Source organism: Macaca mulatta, chromosome 13, assembly GCF_049350105.2.
Source record: "Macaca mulatta isolate MMU2019108-1 chromosome 13, T2T-MMU8v2.0, whole genome shotgun sequence".
Lineage (NCBI taxonomy): Eukaryota > Metazoa > Chordata > Mammalia > Primates > Cercopithecidae > Macaca > Macaca mulatta.
This window is the reverse complement of record NC_133418.1, coordinates 83,635,219-83,650,855: the sequence shown is the minus strand read 5'-3', so window position 1 is coordinate 83,650,855 and position 15,637 is coordinate 83,635,219.

Below are 15,637 nucleotides of genomic sequence, written 5' to 3'. Positions count from 1 at the left end.
GCAAACGCTGGAAGCAATCCCTTTGAAAACTGGCACAAGATAAGGATGCCCTCTCTCACCACTTGTACTCAACATAGTATTGGAAGTTCTGGCCAGGGCAATCAGGCAAGACAAAAATATACAGCATATTCAAATAGGAAGAGAGGAAGTTGTGTCTGTTTGCAGATGACATGATTTTATATTTAGAAAATGCTATCATCTTAGCCCAAAAACATCCTGAACTGATAAGCAACTTCAGAAAAGTCTAAGGATACAAAATCGATGTGCAAAATCACAAGCATTCCTTTACACCAACAATAGGCAAGCAGAGAGCCAAATCATGTATGAACTTCCATTCACAATTGCTACAGTTCATTCACAATTGCCACAAACAGAATAAAATACCTAGGAATACAGCTTACAAGGCATGTGAAGGACCTCTTCAAAGAGAACTATAAACCACTGCTCAGGGAAATAAGAAAGGACACAAACAAATGGAAAAACATTCCATGCTCATGGATAGGAAGAATCAATATCGTGAAAATGGCCATACTACCCAAATTAATTTACAGATTCAATGCTATTCCCTTCAAACTACCATTGACATTCTTCACAGAATTAGAAAAAACTATTTTAAATATCATATGGAATCAAAGAAGACCCCATATAGCCAAGAAAATTCTAAGCGAAAAGAACACAGCTAGAGGCATCATGCTACCTGACTTTTTAGTACAAGACTACAGTAACAAAAACAGCATGGTACTGGTGCCAAAACAGACATATAGACCAATGGATCAGAACAGAGGCCTCAGAAATAACACCACATATCTACAACCATCTGATTTTCGACAAACCTGACAAGAACAAACAATGAGGAAAGGACCTCCTATTCAGTAAGTGGTGCTGGAAAAACTGGCTAGCCATATGCAGAAAATCGAAACTGGACCCCTTCCTTACACCTTATACAAAAATTAACTCAAGATGGATTGAAGAGTTAAATGTAAAACCCAATACCATAAAAACCCTAGAAGAAAACCTAGGCAATACCATTCAGAACATAGGCATGGACAAAGACTTCATGACAAAATGTCAAAAGCAATTGCAACCATAAGCCAAAATTGGCAAATGGGATCTAACTAAACTAAAGAGCTTCTGTACAACAAAAGAAACTATCATGAGAGTTAACAAGCAACCTACAGAATGGGAGAAAATTTTTGCAATCTACCCATCAAAGAAAGGTCTAATATCCAGAATTTACAAGGAACTTAAACATATTTACAAGAAAAAACAAGCAACCCCATCAAAAAGTGGGCAAAGAATACAAACAGACACTTCTCAAAAGAAGACATTTATGCAGCCAACAAACTCACCATCACCAATCATCAAAAAAATGCAAATCCAAACCACAATGAGATATCATCCCATGCCTGTCAGAATAGATTATTAAGCAGTCAGGAAACAATAGATGCTGGAGAGGCTATGGAGAAATAGGAACAGTTTTACACTGTTGGTGGGAAGGTAAATTAGTTCAACCATTGTGGAAGCCAGTGTGGTGATTCCTCAGGATTTCTCAAGGATCTAGAACCAGAAATACCATTTGACCCAGCAATGCCATTACTGAGTATATACACAAAGGAATATAAATCATTCTACAATAAAGATACATGCACACATATGTTTATTGCAGCACTATTTACAATAGCAAAGACATGGAACCAACCTAAATGCCCATCAATGATAGACTGGATAAAAAATAATGTGGTACATATACACCATGAAATCCTATGCAGCCATAAGACGAATGAGATCAAGTCCTTTTCAGGGACATGGATGAAGCTGGAAGTTATCATCCTCAGCAAACTAACACAGGAATAGAAAATGAAACACCGCTTATTCTCACCCATAAGTGGGAGTTGAACACTGAGAACACACGGACACAAAGAGGGGAACAACACATACCAGGATCTGTTGGGTGATGGGAGATGAGGGGAGGGAACTTAGAGGATGGGTCAATAGGTGCAGCAAACCACCATGGCACACATATACCTATGTAACAAACCTGCACATTCTGCACATGTATCCCATTTTTTTTAGAAGAAATAAAGAAAAAAAAGAATTTTCATATTGATGTGTACATTTTACTTTACAATTACAGAAGCATCCATAACAAAGTCAAGTAAATTTGTTTTCAGTTTTATTATTTAATCCAAATAACCATAAAACTATCCAGATAGCCACATTCCATAAAGTTCAAGTGTATTGTTCCATATCACTGTAGACATTTGTGTTGGTTATAGAAAACATATACAGATGGTAGCCTTAAACATATACAGATGGTAGCCTTTTTGAAGCTGCAAAACCAATTAAAACTCCATCTAAACATTTGTTCTGGTGATTGAGAATTAAACTCTATTTCTTGCTAAAGGTAAAGCAAAATAATTATCTGTTTTTTTCTGGCTGACTAGGATTGCAATTATTTCAAATCATTGCAGAATCAGATGATAAATACAATATAGCACAGCATTTTTCCAACTTCTTTGTTCATCCTTACCCTTTCTCTTCTATGCTACATTCACTACTCATCATCAATTTCCTCATTAACTATTTACTTTATACTGAGATAACAGATGGCAGAGAAGCCATAGTCCCGGTACTCAAGGTTTAGTCAGTCTTAAAATGGAGATAAGCATATACAACCGAATTCATCTTGCATGCAAATATATGTTAAATTATTTCTATGGAACACATTAATTCAAACATCACATATACAAGAATCAATTCTTAGTCATTTTCTTTTCTCCTTCTTTACTTTTTATATAGGCAAATCTTATCCAGTCCCACAACTTTAATTCAGGTTATATGCTGATAACTGTCAAATAGATATCCTGATACTCCAGGTATTATCTATTATCTGTCTATCCAGATATTATCATAAAAATATCAATTGATAAGGAAGACCAGAGGAAAAAGAAGGTTGTTGAATGATAAGAGAGAAATGTAAGTGAGGAAACTATATAAAAGAATGGTTTGACAATGGTTAAAAAATATGCATTGGATACTATCATTTCAAATCAAGATGGAGTAAAGTGATAAGATTTATTTTCTTCCCTGAATTAATAAAAAATTTTGACAAAATATGTAAAACAGTTGTCTTGAGACACTGAATATTACATAATGAAGTACCGTGATCCCTGAGAGATGTTGGGAAATGAACAAGGTAAGGCTTACAAAGATGCACATTTTCTGCTTTGAGAGAATTTTTGGGCTGCAGTACAGAGAAAGGGTACCTATCAGATACTATGAATTGAAGAGACAGAACTGAGAATAAGAGGAGACCAAGCAGCTAGAAGTAGCAAGAAAAAATGCTGGAGAGGAGAGAGGGCCCCCACAAGAATTTGGTATAATAGTTATCGGCACATGGATGTAAAGAAACAACCTGAATAAGCTGAGGAAAGAACCCTCTCAAAGGATCAGGGGAGGAGTGCCTAACATTTCACAAATTTGAGAAGATTCCCACCAGCCAGAAGAAAAAACACTGTAATTCATGGAGACCAGGTAGGGCATTCAGAATGGTCTTGCCTGAGGAGTATGTAGTAATTAGTTCTGAACCAGTGATTCTCAACCAGAGGTGATTTTGAACCCCATGGGACATTGAGAAATGTGTAGAAAAATGTTTGCTTGTCAAACTGAAGGTGGAGGGTGCTATTGGCATTAGGCAGGTAGATCTAGGAATCATGCCAAACATCCTATTTGCACATGACAATGATCTATGCTAAAAAATTATTCAACCCCAAATGTCAATAATGCTGAAGTTGAACAAACCTGTCCTAGAATAAGACAGCTCTGTTCCCATCTAACGAATTTTAAATCAAGATTCAAAAGGATCAGACTTTCTTAAAGTAACATAACTGAGTCCCAGAAGAAAGTTCAAATATGAATACAAAAATATCTAGCACTCACAAGTTAGTATTTACAATATCAGGCATCAAAAAAATTAGCAGGCCTGCAAAGGTGGTGAAAACATTAACTGATAATAAAAAGAAAAAAAGTATTTAATCAAAGTCAACTCAGGTTTAGCAAAGATGTTAGCATTGTCAGACCAAAAACTTTAAAATAAAATAGTTATTATAATTCTATTTCACTTGATCAAGAGATAAGTATAGAAATATTTTAAATCTCACAAAGATCAAACTTCTTGAGATGAAAACTACAATACATGAAATAAAAAAAATATTTGATGGGGCTGGGTGCGGTAGTTCATGCCTGTAATCCCAGACTTTGGGAGGTCAAGGCAGGTGGATCATGAGGTCAGGAGTTCAAGACCAGCCTAGCCAACAAAGTGAAACCCTGTCTCTACTAAAAACACAAAACTTAGCCAGGCATGGTGGCGTGAGCCTGTAGTTCCAGCTACTTGGGAGGCTGAGGCAGGAGAATAACTTGAACCTCGGAGGCAGAGGTTGTGCTGAGCCGAGATCATAGCACTGCACTCCAGCCTGGGCAACAGAGCGAGACTCCATCTCAAAAACAAAACAAACAAACAAACAAAACTTGATGGGATTAATGGAAGATTAGGTACTGCATTAGAAAAGTTAATGAACTTTGAATGCACAGCCACAGAAATGAACCAAAATGAGAGACACAAACTTTTTTTATATAAAAAAAGAACATGTCATCAGGGAACTGCAGACAATTTCAAGTAGCTACATGTTCATGGAATAGAAACAGCATTCATGTGATTCCATACAGAAAAGTTAATAGAGGTGAGAATAGGTAAAACATTAAAACTGGAGCAGCCTAATGAAGATGTATTTGGAGGCCCCGTAGGAGAGGAGAGGATGAGACAGAGACATAAAAAAAAAATTTAATACTAAATATTAATATTTCATATCTAATGAGGCAGACAGAAAAAATCTCAGAACTTTAAAAATATAATGAAATCTCAAACCAAACAAATAAGAAGCTCAAGTCAAAGAAATATGAAGAAAACGACACCAAGGAATATCATAATCAAATTGCCTAAAATCAATGGTAAAGGGAAAAACTTAACATCCAGAGGTGTGCAAGGGTGCGTATATGGTGTGCACTGGATTAAAAGTAAGGATGACAACAGATTTCTCATCATAAACAATGCAAGAGATAAAACAACAGTATCATTAAAGTGCTGACATGAATTAAAAAAACAAAAACAAAAAAAAAAGCCATCCACCTGGAATTTTATAACCAGCAAAAATATCTTCCAAAAATTAACATGAGGTGGGGGTATTTTAAGACATACAAATATTTCCTGTAATTCTGTGTGTCATCTCTGCACTTTGTTAATTGTTTCAATTTCTGTGCAGAAGCTTTTCAGCTTGATGTAATCCCATTTGCCTATTTTATTTTTGGTTTTGTTGTCTGTGCTTTTGTGGTCTTGCCTAAAAACTCTTTGCCCAGATCAATGTCCTATAGCATTTCCCCAATGTTTTCTTCTAGAAGTTTCATAGTTTTATGTCTTATGTGTAAGTCTTTAATCCATTTTGAGTTGATTTTTGTTTATGGTGAAAGATGGGGTCTAGCTTCATTCTTCTGCATGGATATACAGTTTCCCTTGTACCACTGATTTAAGACTGTTCTTTTCCCAATGTATATTTTTGATGGCTTTGTCAAAAATGAGTTGGCTGTAAATACATGAATTTATATCTTGTTTCTCTGTTATTTTCCAATGTTCTGTGTATTTGCTTGTTGCCAGTACCATACTGTTCTGATTACTATAACTTTGTAATATAATTGGAAATCTTTTAGTGTGATGCCTCCAGCTTTTTTCTTTTTCCTCAAGATTGCTTTAGCTATTTAGGGTCTTTTGTGGTGCCATACTAATTTTAGGATCATTTTTCTTATTTCTGTGAAGAATGTCATTGGCATTTTGATAGGGAACCTGTAGATGGCTTTAAGTGGCATAGACATTTTAAAAATATTAACTCTATCAATGAGAATGAAATATTTTTCCATTTTTTGGTGTCTCTTCAATTTATTTCATCAATGTTTCATACTTTTTCTTGTAGAGATCTTTCACTTCTTTGATTAAATTTGTTCTTTTGTATAAATTGTTTTGTAGCTATTTTAAATTGGATTGCTTTCCTGATTTTTTTTTTCAGATTGATGGCTGTTAGTGTATACAAACGCACTAATTTTATATGCTGATGTATCCTACAACTTTATGACATTCAACTGTAATTTTTTTTTGGTGGAGTCTTTAGGGATTTTTAAATATAAATCATGTCTTCTGGATAAAAAGCTAATTTGAATACTTCTTTTACAATTTGGATGCCCTGTATATTTTTCTCTTGCCTAGTTGCTCTGGCTAGACTTTCCCATACCATATTGAATAAAAGTGGTGAAAGTGAGCATACTTGTTTTCTTCCACATCTTAGTGGAAACACTTTCAATTTTCCTCATTTAGTATATCATCTATTAGCTGTGGCCTTGTAATACTATATATGGCCTTTCTTGTGTTGAGGTATGTTTCTTCTATTCACAATTTGTTGAGAATTCCATAATGAAGGGATGTTGAATTGTATTGAATGCTTTTTCAACATCCATTGAAATAATCATGTAATTTTTGTCCTTGATTCTTCTGATGTGATAAATCACATTTATTGATTTGTGTATGTTAAACTGTTTTTGCATCCTTAGGAAGACTCCCACTCGATCATGGTGGATAATCTTTCTAACTCATTTTTGAATTCTGTTTGCTAATATTCTGTTGAAAATTGTTTTAATTTATTTTCACCTGGAACATAGACCTGTAGTTTTATTATTTTGTTGAGTACTTTCTAGTTTTATAACAAAGGTAATGCCAGTCTCATAGAATTAGTTTGTAAGTATTCCCTCCTCTTCAATTTTTTGAAATAGTTTGAGTAGATTTGGTATTAGTTCTTCTTTATATGTTTGGTAGAATTCAGCAGTGAATTAATCAGGTCCTGAGCTTTCTATTATGACTTCAATCTAATTACTCATTATTTGTCTATTCACATTTTCTGTTTCTTCATGATTCAACCTTGGTATGTTGTATGTGTTCAGGAATTCATCCATTTCTTCTAGGTTTCCATTTTGCCGGCATATAGTTGTTCATAATAGTCTCTAATGATCCTTTGTATTCCTATGCTATCAGTTGTAATACTTTCTTTTTCATCTATTTTTTATTTATTTGGTTATACTCTTTGTTTTTGTTAGATAGTATAGTCAAAGGTTTGCCAATTTTGTTACTATTTTATTTTTCTAGTATTAATTTCATATATTTCTGCTCTGACCTTTATTATGTCTGTCTTTCTACTAATTTGGGGCTTGGTTTGTTCCTGCTTTTTTAGTTCCTTGAGATGCACCATTTAGTTGTTTATTTGGAACCTATGTTTTTAATATAGGCATTTATTGCTTTAAACCTCCCTCTTAGTACTACTTTTCCTGTATCTTACAGGTTCCGGTATGTTTTGTTTCCATTTTTATTTGTTTCAAGAAATATTTCAATTTTCTTCTTAATTTCTTTTTTGACCCATTTGTCATTTAGGAGCATGTTGTTTAATTTCCAGGTAGTTGTACAGTATCCAAAGTTTCTCATTTGATTTATTTCTAGTTTTATTTCATTGTCATAAGAAAAAATGCTTTATATGATTTCAACGTTTCTTGAATTTGTGTGAGGATTGTTTTGTGGCCCCAAATATAAATAACCAGAATATATTTTAAAAACTCAATCAATTGAATAGTTTAAAAATAATAATCCAATTTAATAATTGACAAAATAACTGAAAAGATATTTCTCAAAAGAAGACATATTAATGGCCAACAGGTATATGAAAAAAAGTTCAACATCACTAATTATCAAGAAATACAAATCAAAACCACAATGAGATAGCATCTCAGGTCAGTTAGAACTACTGTTATTGAAAAGACCAAAAGAAAAAAAACTGACAAATATTGGCATGGATGCATAGAAAAGGGAACAGTTGTACACTGTTGATGAGAATGTAAAGTAGTACAGCCATACGGAAATCAGCACAGAGGTTCCTAAAAAAACTAAAAATAGAAACACCATATGATTCAGCTATACCACTGCTCTCCATATATCCAGAAAGAGGAAATCAGTATATGGAAGCAGTGTCTGCACTCCCCTGATTATCACAGCACTATTCATAATAGCCAAGATTTGGAATCAACCTAAATGTCCATCAATGGATGAATGAATAAAGAAACATGGAATATATACAGAATAAAATATTCAATCATAAAAATGAAATCCTGTCATTTGCAGCAACATGAATGAAACTGAAAGTTATCATGTTAAGTAAATTAACCCAGGCACAGTAAAATAAATATTAAATGTACTTATATGTGGAAACTACAAAGTGAACCTCATGGAGGTAGAGAGTAGAATGATGGCAAGGGAAGGGGTTGGTGAGGAATAAATAGAGTTGGTTGGTGGGTATAAAAATACAGTTAAATAGAAGGAATAAGTTCTAGTGTTTGATACTACAGTAGGGAAATTATAGTTAACAATAAGTTAGTGTGCATTCCAAAATAGCTAGGAGAGAAGAATTGTAATGCTTCCATCACAAAGAAAAAAGATCAATGTTGAATGTGATAGAAATCTCAATTATCCTGACTTGATCATTAAACACAATATATATGTATCAAAATATCACATGTGCCCCTGAAATATGTGCAACTATGATATATTAATTGTAAAACTATAAAATAATAAAAATTAAAGAAAACACATGCAAAAGCTGAAAAAAACTGTCATAAGCAGATACACATTAAACAAATGTTAAAGGAAGTCTTTCAAGAAAAAGGAAACATATCAGATGCAAAGATGGATTTACACAAGGTTATAAAGAACTTTTGCTCAGCAAAAGAAAATATCATTAGCGTTAACAGGCAACCTAGAGAATGAGAGAAAATTTTTGCAATCTATCCATCTGACAAAGGTGTAATATTCAAAATCTACAAGGAACTTAAACAATTTTACAAGAAAAAAACAACCCCATCAAAAAGTGGACAAGGGATATGAACAGACACTTTTCAAAAGAAGACATTTTTGTGGCCAACAAACATATGAAAAAAAGCTCATCGTCACTAGTCATTAGAGAAACGCAAATCAAAACCATAATGAGATACCATCTCACGCCACTTAGGCAATCATTAAAAAGTCTGGAAACAACAGATGATGTCGAGAATGAGGAGAAATAGGAATGCTTTTACACTATTGGTGGGAGTGTAAATTTGTTCAGCCATTGTGGAAGACAGTGTGGCGGTTCCTCAAGGATTTAGAACCAGAAATACCATTTGACATAGCAATCCCATTACTGTGTATATACCCAAAGAATTATAAATCATTCTACTATAAAGACACATGCACCCATATGTTTATTGCAGCACTATTTACAATAGCAAAGACTTGGAACCAACCCAAATGCCATCAATGATAGACTGGATAAAGAAAATGCGGCACATATACACCATACAATACTATGCAGCCATAAAAAGAATGAGTTCATGTCCCTCGCAGGGACATAGATGAAGCTTGAAATAATCATCCTCAGCAAAGTAACACAGAAACCAAACACCACATGTTCTCACTCATAAGAGGGAGTTGAACAGGGAGAACACATGGATATAGGAAGGGTAACATCACACACAGGGGCCTGTCGGAGGGTTTCGGGGGGAAAAGGGACGGAGAGCATTAGGACAAATACCAAATGCATGCAGAGCTTAAAATCTAGATGACAGGTTGATAGGTGCAGCAAATCACCATGGCACATGTCTGGCACACCTATGTAACAAACCTGCACGTTCAGCACATGTATCCCAGAACTAAAAGTAAAATTTTAAAAAAAGAAATGTTACAAAAAAATGCTTTGAAAATGAAAAAAAGAACACTACAACTGATTAATATGTGGGTAAATATAATAGATATTTCCATATTACTTAAATATTGTTAAAATATTTAAATATTTGCTAAAAGATAAATTGGCAGTTTAGACAAAAAATAATAATAATGTGTTTAATATTAAAGGTTTAGAACATAAGCAAAAGTAAAATCTGTAACAACAGCACAAAGGAAAGAAGAAAAGATATGGAAGTATAGCTTTTGAAGCTTCTTACAATATGCTAAGTGATGTAACATTACTTGAAGGTTGGTTACAATAAGTTAAATAGGTATGCTCTAACCCAAACAGCAGAAAACACATATTTTTCAGATGTACACACAAGATTTATCAAGATAGACTATATTTGGGACCACTACACAAATCTCAATAAATTTAAAAGGAATCAAGTCAAATAAAGTATACTCTCTGACTATAAAGGAATACATTTAGATATAAATAACAGAAAGATCTCTGAAAATTTCAAAAATATTTGCAAACTAAAACATTTTATACAGATAAAATAATAAATGAAAATTAGAATATATTTTCAACTGAATTAAAATTATAGGAGACACCAACATTTATGAAATTCTGCTAAAGCAGTACTCAAGGAGAAATTGTATCAAAGTATTTCTGTATTAGAAAAGAAAGATTCATTGAAAACAATGAACTCAGCTTCACCTGAGTTCTATTTAAAAACCCAAAACAGAAGAACAAATTAGAACCAACATAAGCAGAAGAAAGGAAAAATTAAACATCAGTGCAGACATCAATGAAATAAAAAAATTGAGAAAATTGTTGAAAACAAAAGCTGAATCTCTGAGATGAAAGAAAATCAGTGAAACCAAAAGCTGAATCTTTGAGAAGATCAATAAAATCAATAAATCTCTAGTTAGACTGATCAATGAGAGAGAGAGAGAGAATTACTAATGTCAAAAATAGAAGAGGTGACATTACAGAGCCTCCATGTATTAAATGACCATTAATGGAGGAGTAACATCAGCAAAATGAAAAAGCTGGTAGTTCTAAGCTTCTGTTCCTCCATGGAAATATTTTTTTTAAATAGCAAAAACAATCGGAAGCAACATTGTCAGACCTTGCAAAAATAGTCGAAGTTTACATCAACCAAGTACACACAAAAGCAAGAAAAAAGAAATTTAAAAAATGATAGGAAAGTTTTGTGGCATTTTCAATACCCCCCTACTCTACACCCTTCCCAGCACAGTGACCACTTTGCAGTCAACAGTCAATGTCCCCATTGTGAGACTCTGGCTCCTGCTGAGCCAGCTTTATTCACAAACGTTTGTCTGTTTTAACCTTCTGAAGACTATCTGAAGAACTGATCCCAAGTGTTCTTTCTATTTCACTGAACACAGACTGCAGTGAGGTTGGAATAGCAGCAGCAGGCATTGTACCAAAATACTATAAGGATAACAACAATCTACATTCACCTAGAGGAAAATAATATTACAGTTGAGACACGCAATTGACTACCTAAATCCTGGAATGAAAAGCTGTAGAGAATTTCTCTGGAAAACTAGGACAGACAAAAGCACCTACCTACACTGGAGTATTTAGACAAACATTCGCATACCTAAAACAAGATGCACACTCAGGGAAGAACTGAGAAGATTGTAAATTTTCACCTCTGGCTAATATGCAGGCCCAGTACAAGCCCGGATAACTGTGGAAGAAGTGCCCCTGCAGAGAGCTCATCTACATAGACTGGAAGAGGTTTGGTTTTCTGTTTTTGTTTTTTAACTATTGGCACTCAAGGAGATCTCTGTCAAAACACTGGCTAAACACAAGATAAATACTCGGAAACTTCAGTGATCACACTCAATGAGGAATATAGGTTTTACAAAATTTGTTTTCAAAGGTCACTAAACAAATGGACAGATACAGGTTTTACCAATCAAAACCCAGCAAACTTCAGGGAAGGATGAGAATCTAATTTCTAGAGTTACACCATTATATTATTCAAATGTCCAGTTTTGTTTTGTTTTGTTTTGTTTTAAAACAAATAATCACAAGGCATACAAAAAAAAAAAGAACAACAACAAAAACACCACACACAGGAAAGTATGCCCATCCAAAACAACTAAATTAATTGATAGAAAACATCCTTGAGGAATTCTAGATAGTGTACATAGCAAAGACTCTAAAACAAGTGTCTTAAATGTGTTTGAAAAGCTAAAGAAGAACCGGGCACGGTGGCTTACACCTTTAATCTCAGCACTTTGGGAGGCTGAGGTGGTTGGATCGCTTGAGCTCAGGAGTTCAAGACCCGCCTGGGCAATATGGCAAAACCCCATATCTACAAAAGATACAAAAATTAACTGAGTGTGGTGGCATGCGCCTGTAGTCTCAGCTACTTGGGAGGCTGAGGTGGGTGGATGGCTTGAGCCCAAAACGTGCAGGTTGCAGTGAGTTGAGTTTGTGTCACTGTACTCCAGCCTGAGTAACAGAGCCAGACCCTATCTCAAATAAAAATAAAAATAAACTAAAGGAAATCATGAACAAAGAATCTAAGAAATCAGGAAAGATATATGAACAAAATTAGGATCTCAAGAAAAGATAGAAATTACAAAATGAACCAAACAAAAGTTCTGGAGCTAACAATTACAAAAACTAAAAATTATTACCGAGAATCAACAGTAAATTTCAACAGGGAGAAGACAGGATTCATGAACTTTAAATGAGATAATTGAAATTATCTAGTACGAGAAACAGGAAGAAAAAAGTAATTAAAGTAGAGAGAGCAAAATTACTTGTGGGTACCATGAAATGGATTGACAGTTACATTATGGAACTTCCAAAGGAAGAGAGGGAGAACAAGATGAAAAGAATAGTTGAAGGAAAAATGAGACAAACTTCCAAAATTTGACTACATCTTCATATCCAAACAGCTTAACAAACTCTAAGTAGGAAAAACTCAAAGAGATCCACACCAAGACATGTTATACTTAAATTGTCAAAAGACAAAGAGAATGTTAAAAACAGCAAGGGAAAACTACTCATCATGGGAAAGCAGCAAGGGAAAACTACTCATCTTTAGGATCCTCACTATGATTAACTGCCAATTACTCAATGGAAATCATTGAGCCAGAAACAGTGGGATGATATACTGAAAAATACTGAAAGAAAAATAACTCTAAGCCAAGAATCCTTTATCCAATAAAATCCCGTAAAAATTGTACTTTAAAAGTAAGAAATTAATAAATTTCCAAATAAACAAAAGCTAAGAGAATTTGTTATAAATAGACCTATCCTTACAAGAATCTTAAAGGGAGTCCTTCGCTTTGAAATGAAAGATATTAGACAGTAACTCAAAGTCTCTTGTAAAAGTAACTAGGGTAAGTATAAAAGCCAATATTATTGAATTTTTGGTTTGAAACTCTTATTTTTATTTCCACATGATTTAACAGACAAATGCCTAAAAGTAATTATATATTTATGTTATTAAGTACAGTGTAGAAAAATGTATTTTGTGCCAATAATAACATAAAATGAGGAGAAATAATTATGTAGAACCAGAGTTTTGTATGTTATTCTAATTAAATTTTTAAAATTTTAGAATATTAATCATAATCTCAATGGAACCTACGAGGACCTACTCAAAAACATACACAAGAAAATAAGAAAATGCACTTTGGGAGGCCAAGGCAGGAGCATCAGTTGAGGTCAGGAGTTCAAGACCAGCCTAGCCAACATGGCAAAACCTCATCTCTACTAAAAACACAAAAATTAGCTAGGCATTGTTGCCTGTTCATGTAACCCCAGTTACTCAGGAGGCTGGGGCAGGAGAACCACTTGAACCTGGGAGGCAGATGTTTTAGTTAGCTAAGATCACACATTCCAGCCTGGGCGACACAGTGAGACTCTGTCTCAGAAAAAAAAAAAAAAGAAAAAATAGAAAAAGAAAAAGGACAACCTGACTGAAAAATAGGCCACAGGACTTAACACTTAACACATACCTCATCAAAGAAGATATACAGATGGCAAATATCATATGAGAAGATGAGAAGAGGCCGGGCGCGGTGGCTCAAGCCTGTAATCCCAGCACTTTGGGAGGCCGAGACGGGCGGATCACGAGGTCAGGAGATCGAGACTATCCTGGCTAACCCGGTGAAACCCTGTCTCTACTAAAAAATACAAAAAAACTAGCCGGGCGAGGCGGCGGGCGCCTGTAGTCCCAGCTACTCGGGAGGCTGAGGCAGGAGAATGGCATGAACCCAGGAGGCGGAGCTTGCAGTGAGCTGAGATCCGGCCACTGCACTCCAGCCTGGGCAAGAGAGTGAGACTCCGTCTCAAAAAAAAAAAAAAAAATGAGAAGATGCACTACTTCATACCTATTAAGATGGCGTATTTGTCCATTTTCATGTTGCTATGAAGAAATACCTGAGATTGGATATTTAATAAAGAAAAGGAGGTTTAATGGACTCATATTTCCACATGGCTAGGGAGGTCTCACAGTCATGGCAATAGGCGAAGGAGGAGCAAAGGCCTGTCTTACATGGTGGCAGGCAAGAGAGCACGTGCAGAGGAACTGTCCTTTATAAAACCATCAGATCTTAGTAAGACTTACTCACTATCACAAGAACAGCATGGGTAGGAAAAATCCACCCCCATGATTCAACTACCTCCCACTGGGTCCCTCCCATGATATGTGGGGATTATGGGAGCTACAATTCAATATGAGATTTGGGTGGGGACACAGCCAAACCCTATCAGATGGCTATAATATCAAAAATGGAATACAAGTGTTGGTGAAGGTATGGAGAAATTGAAATCCTCATACATGTAAAATGGTGTACCTGCTATGCAAAACAGTTTGGCAGTTCCTCAAAAAGTTAAACACAGAATTTCCATATGACTCATAAATTCTACTTTTAGATACACTATACCACAAAGAACTTAAGACAGGTACTCAAACAGGTACTTGTTTGTGAAAGCTCATTGCAGTATTACTTATAATAACTGGAAGGTGGAAACAGCCCAAGTGTTCAGCAACAGATAAATGGTTAAACACCATGTCAAATGCTTTTCTGCATCTACTGAGATAATCATATGATTTTTATTCTTCATTCTGTTAATGCACATCATTACACTGATTAACTTATGTATGTTGAATCGACCTTGTATCTCAGGGATAAATCCTACTTGATCATGGTGTAAGCTTCTTTTAATGCACTGTTTGCTGGCATTTTGTTGAAAACTTTTGCATCTGTGCTCATTGGGGATATTGGCCTGTATTTTTCTTTTCTTATGGTGTCCTTATCTGACTTTGCTGTGAGGGTAATGCTAGCTTCATAAAATGATTTCTCTCTTATTTAGTCTCTTGGAAGTTTGAGAGGTATTGTGTTAGTTCTTTAAATGCTTGGTATAATTCATCTATAAAGCCATCTGGTCTTGAGCTTTTCTTAGGATTTTTGTTTTAATTTAGTTTCCTTATTCATTATTGGTCTAGTTAGGTTTTCTATTTCTTCATGATTTAGTCTTGGTAGATTGTGTGTTTCTGGGAATTTATTCATTTCTTCTAGTTTAGCCAATTTGTTGGTGTATGATTGTTCGTGGTGGTCTTTTATAATCTTTTGTATTTCTATGTTATCAGCTATAATGTATCCTCTTTCATTTATTTGAGTCCTTTCCCTTATTTTCTTGGTGAATATATCTAAAAGTGTGTTGATTTCATTTATCTTTTTAAAAACCAACTCTTAGTTTCACTAATCATTTTGACTGTCTTTCCAGTCTCT